The sequence below is a fragment of the Triticum urartu genome, chromosome 5A (assembly GCF_056163025.1).
Source record: "Triticum urartu cultivar PI428250 chromosome 5A, HENAU_Tu73, whole genome shotgun sequence".
NCBI lineage: Eukaryota > Viridiplantae > Streptophyta > Magnoliopsida > Poales > Poaceae > Triticum > Triticum urartu.
In genome coordinates, this window is record NC_141877.1 from 669,655,292 (window position 1) to 669,665,378 (window position 10,087).

Here is a 10,087-nt window from a genome sequence, read left to right on the forward strand (position 1 = left end):
AAGTCAATAACTGTAGACGAATCGTTCTGTCGGTCTTTTATCCAAGTTATTATATCATTGATTGATACCGATTTGCATGCTATCGTGTTTGCCAGGCGCACCCATGTGGCCCCGCCACTGCCGCCTGCCGAGCCAATCCCCGCCCCATCTACCATCATCCTCTACCTTCGTTCGAGAGGAACCGTCGACGGCGCCCCTGCAAGGTCACTTGCCTCCACCGTTGCCAGGGTTCGGGCGCACATCAATTTCACAAGAGAAAGGATGAATCATCAATTTCGCCAGCAACACATCAACATTGATCAGATATATCAAAAACTCGTACAGTCCAATGTCAGCGCACGTACAGCCAAGGAAGTCGAAGGCTTCACACCAAGGCGCGTCAACAGCCGGTCCAAGAGGATAGCGCAGCCCAACAGGAGATTCGTCGGGCCAGAATGGGCCCGTTGAGCCCGCTCGCCTGGCGGCTCGCTACTTAACCACAGGCGACGAGAGGATCAGCATCCAGGCTGGATCAGAACGAACGGCGGCTTTCTCTTCTTTCCCCATCTACCTACCTTTCTTCCTTCTCAAGAACAGAGAGAGAGATTCGATTGTAATTTGAATTCGGGCTTGTAACGAGAGCTAATAGTAGATCGATCTGGTACCTAACATCATGGTATCAGAGACCAACACCACTCCCTCCGCCGCGTCTAAACCTGGACATCCGCCGGCGAACCCAAGCGCGGCAAGCGTTCGTCTCCGCCATGGATCCCGCGCTCAAGGAGTACCTCGACAAGCTCCATCAGGACGCCAAGGCCGACTCCGCCCACGTCCTCAAGCAGCTGCAGGCGCAATCCACGCAGATCGACGATCTCCTTCACTGGAAGCCAGATCTCGAGGCCCGCTTCGCGAAGCTGGAGTCCACGGTCGCGGCGCTGCGCGCGACCGCGCCTACACCACCACCGTCGAGTGGAGCGGCAATCCCACATCACCTACCTCCTCTGCCCCAAGTGCGAGGAGATCTCCACAGGCCCGATGGCCGCGGCGACGTCGACTTCACCGGAGGGGGATCGTCAGTGACCCACGAGTCACCGGCGGCACCTCCGGTCACGGGTACGCCTTCCCTTCCGATCATCCCGGCCCCTGTTCCTCCCTTGTCCTCATCCATCCTGACCAATTTGGGTCAACCACCGTCCATGAGCTTCCCGGTGTTCACCGGTGATAACCCACAGCTGTGGAAAACACTTTGCGAACAGTACTTTCAGATGTTCACTGTCCACGACGCCTACCATGTTCCCATGGCCATCTTGAGTTTCTCTGGTCCTGCAGGCATCTGGCTGTAATCAGTGCAGAAGAAATTGGCCGGGCTGGACTAGGAATCCTTTACTTCTCTTCTCTGCACCCGATTCGGGCGCGACAAACATCAAATGCTCATTCGACAGTTTTACGCTGTCAAACAAACTACCACAGTAGCAGATTTCATCGAGCGTTTTGAAACCTTGATGAATCATCTTATATCTTACTCAGAGTCCACTCACCCGTATTTTTTCTTGACTCGTTTTGTGGAGGGACTACGGCCGGATATCCGAGCGGTGGTGCTCGTTCAACGACCGCCGGACTTGGACACGGCATGCTCGCTGGCCCTACTTCAGGAGGAAGTGGCCGACGGCGAGCACTCGTTCGGGCGCCTCGCCAACTCCTTGCGCGCCCACAACTACGCGAGCCGTTTGACGCCGCCGCCCCTCTTCAGTCGACCTGCTACACCAACATCGGTCTCTGAAGATCGTCGCGGTACTAACGCAGCACGCGCAACCCCTGAAGCCAGCAAGGTCGCCGCCCTCCGCGCCTTCCGTCGCGCGAAGGGGCTCTGCTTCAAGTGTGGCGAACGGTGGGGCAAGGATCACACATGCCCGCCCACGGTGCAAATGCACATCGTGGAGGAGCTTCTCGCCATGTTTCCCCAAGACGACGTGCAGTCAGAATCGCCACCAGCTTCACCGATTTCTGACGAGGAGAACCTCTGCACTCTGTCCCGTCAGGCTGAAGACGGCTCGTCAGACCCAAGGGTACTGCAGCTGAATGCTTGGCTCCAAGGGCATGAGATCCTGCTGCTTGTCGACTCCGGTAGCTCTACGTCCTTTGTAGACAGCTCCCTGGCAGCGAAACTCATCGGAGCCAAGCCACTGCCGCGCCCATGCCGCGTTCGTGTCGCCTATGGCAACACCATTCCCTGCACCACCTACATTCCAGCGTGTCAGTGGACAACCCAGGGGCATGATTTTAGGATATATTTCAAGATCCTCAAACTGGGCTCGTACGATGCAATTCTTGGGATGGATTGGTTAAGACAGCACAGCCCCATGAACATTGACTAGATCGAGCAAGTCTTAACTGTTACAACTTCAACCGGCCAACTGACGCTATCTGCCACGGCTTCAGATCAAACCCAATGTTCTATGATCTCCGCACCAGAGCTCCTCAAGGCTTGCAAGCAAGGATCAGTGGCACACATAGTGCATCTCAGCTCTCTTGACGGCACCAGTACTACAGATGCGCCGATTCCTGTCGAGATCTTGCGCCTACTGGAACAGTTCGCAGATGTTTTTGAGGACCCGCGGACTTTGCCGCCTCGCCGCGATTGTGATCATTGCGTTCCTTTGATGGCCGGCGCGCAACCTGTCAATTCCAGACCATACAGATACAAACCTGAATTGAAGACAGAGATCGAACGTCAGGTTCAGGAAATGCTCGATGCAGGGATCATTCAGAAAAGTTCCAGCCCCTTTTCGTCCCCAGCCCTGTTAGTCAAGAAAAAAAGATGGTACATGGTGCTTGTGCGTTGACTACCGCCCTCTCAACTCCATGACCGTGGTCGCCAAGTTTCCAGTACCAATCATTGACGAGCTCCTTGACGAACTGGCCGGTGCAAAATGGTTCTCGAAGCTCGACCTGCGTGCCGGATTTCATCAGATAAGGATGACAGAAGGCGAAGAGTACAAAACGGCCTTCCAAACACACTCCAAGCACTGGGAATACCGTGTCATGCCCTTCGGAGTAGCGGGAGGCCCGGCCACATTCAACGGAGGCATGCACACCACCCTGCGCCCAGTCATGCGCAAATGCGTCATTTTGTTCTTCGACGACATCGTCATCTTCAGCAAAACCTTGTCTGAGCACATCCAACACATCGCGCGCGTGCTCCAGCTGCTCAGAGACGACCACTGGCAAGTCAAGCAATCCAAGTGTTCCTTCGCACAGCGCCAGATCGCTTACTTGGGGCATGTGATCGACGAACGAGGTGTCTCTACAGATCCCAGCAAGGTCCAGACGATCCAGCGGTGGCCTGTCCCTCAATGCGCCAAAGATGTGCGCAGTTTCCGTGGCCTTGCTGGATACTATCGGAAGTTTGTGCAGCACTTTGGGATCGTTGCAAAACCTCTGTTCAACCTGCTCAAGAAGAACCACCAGTTTGTCTGGACAAGTGACACGCAACAGGCGTTCGACACTCTGAAACTAAAGCTCACAACGGCACCTGTGCTGCAACTTCCAGATTTCAGTAAGAAGTTCGTGATCGACACCGACGCATGCGCCTATGGCGTCGGCGCTGTCCTCCAACAAGACGGCCACCCGATCGCCTACATGAGCAAGCCGCTCAGCCCCAAGAACCGTGGCCTCATCACTTGTGAAAAAGAATGCTTGGCCATCCTCATGGTCGTGGAGCAATGGCGCCCTTACCTGCACAACGATGAATTCATCATCCACACAGATCAGAGAAGCCTCGTGCACCTCGATGATCAGCACCTGTCCACCCCGTGGCAGCAGAAGGCCTTCACCAAGCTGCTCGGGATGCGCTACAAGATCTGCTACCGCTCCGGATCTTCAAACACCGCCGCGGATGCGCTCTCGCGCCGCACCCCTGATGAGTCTGTCGCAGCTGTGTCTGTCTGCACCCCAGCTTGGCTGGACAACATCGTGGCGAGCTACAGCGCAAATCCACAAGTTCAGAAGATTTTGGAAGATTTATCCAAACGACCAGACCCAAAAGGGCGTTTTCCACGCGCGATGGCCTGCTCTACTTCCGTGATCGGCTCTGGCTGGGCGGCTCCCCCGCACTGCAGCAACGGATGCTCCGTGCTTTCCATGACAGCACCATGGGCGGCCACTCCGGCGTGCCAGTCACTTATCGCCGCCTGCGTCGCCTTTTCGCCTGGCCCAAGATGAAAGAGCACACTCGTCAGTACGTCCAGTCCTGTTCAGTTTGCCAGCAAGCAAAACCAGAGCGCGTCCGCTACCCGGGACTGCTCGAGCCTTTGCGGTGCCAGACCGCGCCTGGAAGGTGGTCACCATGGATTTTATCGACAGCCTCCCTCCTTCAGGCAAGTACAACTGCATCCTCGTCATTGTCGACAAGTTCACCCGTTACAGCCATTTCCTCTCTCTGAGCCACCCATTCACGGCGGCCAAGGTCGCGCACGCCTACCTGGAGAACATTTACAAACTCCATGGGCTTCCGGAAGCGATCGTATCGGACAGAGACCTGGTTTTCACAAGCAAGTTCTGGCAAGAAATGTTCAAGATCATCGGGTCTGAACTCAACATGAGCACGCCGTACCATCCGCAGACTGACGGGCAGTCGGAACGCGTCAACCAGTGCCTGGAGATATACTTGCGGTGTTTCACGCATGCCTGTCCAAGAAAATGGCACCAGTATCTCGCCCTCGCAGAATTCTGGTACAATTCTTCCTTTCATTCTTCATTGGGCACCTCACCTTTTGTTGCATTGTATGGCCATGAACCACGACATTGGGGCATCGAAGCGGCCTCCACTTGTTCCATTCCCTCCCTCAAGGACTGGCTCGAGGAGCGCAAGCATATGCAGCAGGTGTTGGCCGAGCACCTCCATCGAGCGCACAACATCATGAAGGCGCAGGCTGACAAGAAACACACTGACCGCTCCTTCGTCGTCGGGGATGTCGTCTTCGTCAAGCTCCAACCCTACGTTCAAACGATGGTGGCGCGTCGCGCCAACCACAAGCTCTCCTTCCGCTACTTTAGACCTTTCAAGATCATCCGCGTCATCAACCCCGTCGCGTACGAACTAGAGCTTCCGGACGGCGCCAAGGTCCACCCTGTCTTCCACGTCTCTCAGCTACGGCGAGCGCTCTCCAACAACACGACGGTGGAAGACAAGTTGCCCGTCCCACCGGAGGAACCGCTGTCGCCGGTGGAGATCATCGACACCCGCTGGCGCAATACCCCCCCAAGGCCGGCGCGAGCAAGTACTCGTGCGCTGGTCTGATCCGTCCATCCTCGACGCCACCTGGGAAGACGCCAAGTCCATACGCGAGCGCTTTCCAGCTCTACTGGCTTGGGGGCAAGCCAGCTCTCAAGGAGGAGGGGATGTCAGCGCACGTACAACCAAGGAGGTCGAAGGCTTCACACCATGGCGCGTCAACAGCCGGCCCAAGAGGATAGCGCACCCCAACAGGAGATTCGCCGGGCCAGAATGGGCCCGTTGAGCCCACTCGCCTGGCGGCTCGCTACTCAACCACAGGCGACGAGAGGATCAGCATCCAGGCTGGATCAGAACGAACGGCGGCTTCCTCCTCTTTCCCCACTTACCTACCTTTCTTCCTTCTCAAGAACAGAGAGAGAGATTCGATTGTAATTTGAATTTGGGCTTGTAACGAGAGCTAATAGTAGATCGACCTGGTACCTAACATCTGACGACGCAAGTCCTTCAGAATATAGCTCCACTTGACAGGCAAGAGGTTTATCAAGGATTAGATATAGAATCATATGTGAAATATACGTTACCACTAGAAAAATCATATGGCAGTGAGATAGAGTTTCACTATCAGAGTATAACAAAAGTTAAGATCCTAGGCAGAGGAGGGACGCATAAATTTCACAAACTACGGTCCAACCAAGATATGTCAGATATTAAGCACTGCATACAGTCCTGGCTCCATAAACATACCCAAGACACCTCGCTTGTCAGCAACATGCCTGCGGATCCTCCCAAACCCACCCTCGCCCCAACCATCTCCCCATGAGTTCTTGAAGCGCCAATACTTAACGCCGCTGGGATCCGTGCCATAACCAACAATCAAGACATTGTGCCTGTTAGTTCTTGTTGGCAAGGCTTCATAGTCCATGATGCCCCCTTTGTAATTATGAAGATAAATTGTGCCCTGTAAACTGACAATCAGGGGCTGCTTCGCTACTGCTTTCTCCAGAGCATCCTCGGTCCAGTAGACAAGCCGAAAGCCTCATATCCTTGCCGCTACTGATTTGTCCTTCTTGCAAATACTTCTCCGGGCCTTGTATGGGTAGGAGGATTCGCTCGAGAGTCCATTTTTCTGTATATACCGGAGAGCGAGAATTGAGAAACCACCCCAGCAGCCATCGTTGTTGTAATCGCAGTCGATGAGCTCTTGAACTGACAGGGAGATTTTCTGCGAGGTTTTGAGGATGTGTATTGCTTCCACTGAGGCTGCAGCCGCCATCGCCCAACAACAGCCTACGACAAATATACGTACAAGTTAAGGTAGTGTAAAGGGATCATGTGCTGAATGCAAATATAGGTTGGCCTTGTCAACTGCCATGCATAATTAAGCTGCACCTACACGCAGCTAGGAATAAACCAGGATCTACTATGGAACAATTTAAAACACATGCTGCAACAGAAAATAAGGTCGAGACACTACATACCACAACTTTTTTGGTTCCTCACAACCGGAGAGACAACACCAGCTTCGACCCAGTCAATCCTCGACGGGCGGGTGGACTTCTCAGCATGCTCTTCAACCTTCTTCATATACCAAAGTCCAAGACCAACGCAGCATGCAGGTATTGCCATCACGTACGTCCTGGTGTCCCTGGAAAAATGATGGAACACACTATGTAATCACAAACCCTTCAATGCAGGGGCCCTCCCGAGAAACTTTCTTAGCATTCACTCAGGAGTATGATTTGACAACAAATGAAGAAATCTTTGGCGCGCCAGGCATTAAGAACATTGCAACATGATTTATGACTGCATGTCGGTCGCGGATAAATTCCAACTACAAATATTTTTTTGAAGGAATTTCATCAAGAAAGCAGGGTGCTCCCGCAATTTCATAAAGAAGAATATAGTTGGCTCGGTTTATAAGGAAAACTACGCCAAAAATCATATAGGTGATTATAATTGATTAAGGGACGATCAGGCAAAAAACCCGGCCATGAGCAAAAAAATAGAAAAGGAAAAAGGAAACGATAAAGCCGCCGCCAGCCATCTCGACCTCCCACCTATAGGGCTGGACCAAAAGCTCGTAGCTCGTGAGATTAATGAGCGCTCGATAGTTCGGCTCGTTAAGCTCATAGCTCGCTTCTTAATGAACAGAGCCAATCATTGATTATAGCTCGTTAAGCTTAACGAGCTTAACGAGTGAGTTAACGAGTTTCACGAGTAGCTCGTTAAGCTCGTTAGCAACAACACAACACATATTTTTATCTTATGTGACAAACTTTTTGTAGCATCTCAGCCCATCTATTTAATCTAATCGACATATGAGGCAACAAACTACTTCATTTCTTTTGTAGTCACCATATTTCATCTTGAAAGCCATACCTACACATTCATCATGTATATCATAACATATTATAATCTGTTAACGAGCGCTCGCGAGCGCTCACGAGCTTAACAAGCTTCAAACGAGCCGAGCCGAGCAGGGTTTTCTGCTCGTTAATCTTAACGAGCTTAACGAGCCGAGCCTTAACGAGCACGAGCTTAACGAGTACGAGCTTAACGAGCCGAGCTGCTCGTTAGTCCACCCCTACCCACCTACTCTCTTGCTACCCCAAGAGGAGTGAGCAGGATCTGCGGAGACGTCTTCAAGAAGGAAAAATGACGTCTGCAGGCACCGTCGCCGGTGGCATCGATACCTGTCAACTAGTAAAGCTTTCGCCCAGAAACCGCCCACGCCTCCCCAACGAAACCTATAAAAGGGCCCGGCCACATCAACAACCACCACGACAACCCAAGAATTGACCAAACACATACTAGTGGAGAGGAGGAACCCTTCGACGAGAACTCCCAAGGAAGATGAGGTCACCGCGCTATCACCGCGATAGCCGATCCCCATAAAATACAAGGCTTTCGCCCAGATCTCTATGCCCCTCCACCTCACCAAGCCCCGGGGAAGAGGCCCAACCATTGCCAGTGGTAAGTGAATCGTGGCTCCCACCCAACCGGCAGCGGTATACCATGCCTGCCGGATCAGAGAGTACACCAGTACCAAGGAGACAAGGTCGCCTACATGCAGTCACCACCACGTCCACACTCCTCAGCCACCAACCACCAGGCCCTCCGAGCCACCACAGGTTTTGAGGGGTTTCAAAAGGTTGATGCACATTGAGTTCATAAGCATTAACATATTTTAAAAAATCTACATCTGCTCCCAAAATCGCATTGTCATGCTACAAACTTGAACAATGTCGTATGCTGCAGGAAATTCATATGAGTACTATATTCTAGTATATTGCTGAAGAAACATGGTGCATCTTTACTTTGTCAACCATAAGATATTAACCTGAATGACCTGACGCAATGGTAACAGACTCATTTACCTGCTAAAGAAGCCAAAGCGACGGCCAGCAGTATCCCCAAGATTCCTCTTAGACTGCAATTTGATCGCGAAAAAAAGTTCAGTTTTGTCGTATCACGCACACGCACTAACAGGAGAGCGAATTAAGCGAGAGGCGTACGTGTAGGTGTCGCAGCCTAGGTCCGGCCGACCTCGAGCTAGATGGCGCACCGGCCGCCGCGGACCGGCGCAGCAGGGTCCTCCCCACTGTGCCAAAGCCAAACGCCCGACGTGTTGAATGTATAATTTGGCTGCTAGATATTCTATGGGCCAAATTAATTTAAATGTGTGGTTGACATATATGCTTTTGGACTTGCTGTTTATTTTGAAATGCAGGCTTGTCAGGTGTAAGAAGTTATTTTACCCAAGACAAGTATATAGAATTCTGTATGGACTAGCGGCTACATGGACAAATTCTCATGTGCTGGGCTAAACCGTGGTTGCTAAGATGAAGGAATTTTAGCATGGGCAATGAAGTCACCTAAACAAAGCAAGCACAGATGGTGGGTCATTAGTCCTTATTATATAGTGTGATAGCGACCTTGCCGGAACATTTTATTCATATATCCAAGAGTCTTTATACGTGAATATGGCCTAGATATGTACTACAGATAGCATGCAGATTTTGTACACATGTATTACATGGTAACCGAATCGAGTCCTGTTCGATTTTAGTTTTGGAGTTGTATTCCTGTACGGCAAGGCATGCTACGTAACCAGGTCTTGCCTTGTATACGCAAAGTCCAGCGTACCTTATTTATAAGGCCACGGCCGATTGGAAAAAGCCCCAGCAATCGATCTATCAATAAAAACTACTTTTTCACGTATGTCTATTTTCTGTTGCTACTTCCTGCCGAGCCCTAGCAGCCTTAGGGTTTGGCGATCTTTGCCGTTTTGCACTGGAAAGCGGCCGGTTCTCCTCCACAAAAGCGAGGAAATCTTTGTTGCTTTGCCCGTAAAGCAATTGTTCGTCGTCACGAAAGCACGACAAATATCCTAGTGTTGCGCGGCAATTTCGCGTGCCAACACAATTGGCGACTCCGCTGGGGACGAGAAGAAGAAGAGCTACATGATGAGTACCGAGTCCAAGAACGGGAGCGACATCGACCCGGAGAACGTCATCGCCGTCACACTCGACGATTTGTCGGAAGATGTTCGACGCGAGCTTGAAGAGGAGCTGGAGAAAGAAAAGGTTGAGAGGTTGAAGCTGAAGTTGGCTGGATACGCGAAGACGAGGAACGGTGTCGTCAAAAAGGTAGTTCCGAGCCCTTCCGATGCTTAGCTAAAAAACTCAACCGAGGAAATTGCTCATCTAATTGATGTGTCCGTAGCTAGTAATTATGGTTCTGATATAGAAAATACGGCGCGTACAATTACTAAAGCAGTAGCTAATAGACTTGAAGAATTTAAGGTGCAATTTAATAAAGATCTTGAAAATTGTCTACCTGGTCATGTACGCTCATTAGTGCTGCAAGTCA

The 10,087-nt window shown here is 51.6% G+C and overlaps 2 pseudogenes; one reads left to right on the plus strand and one right to left on the minus strand.

The window, feature by feature from the left end:
- The first annotated feature begins 689 nt into the window (after positions 1-689).
- Positions 690-2,354, plus strand: LOC147973943 (uncharacterized; annotated as a pseudogene).
- Positions 2,355-5,915: 3,561 nt separating this feature from the next.
- On the minus strand, positions 5,916-9,731 carry LOC147973944 (ervatamin-B-like; annotated as a pseudogene).
- Between the last annotated feature and the right edge of the window lie 356 nt (positions 9,732-10,087).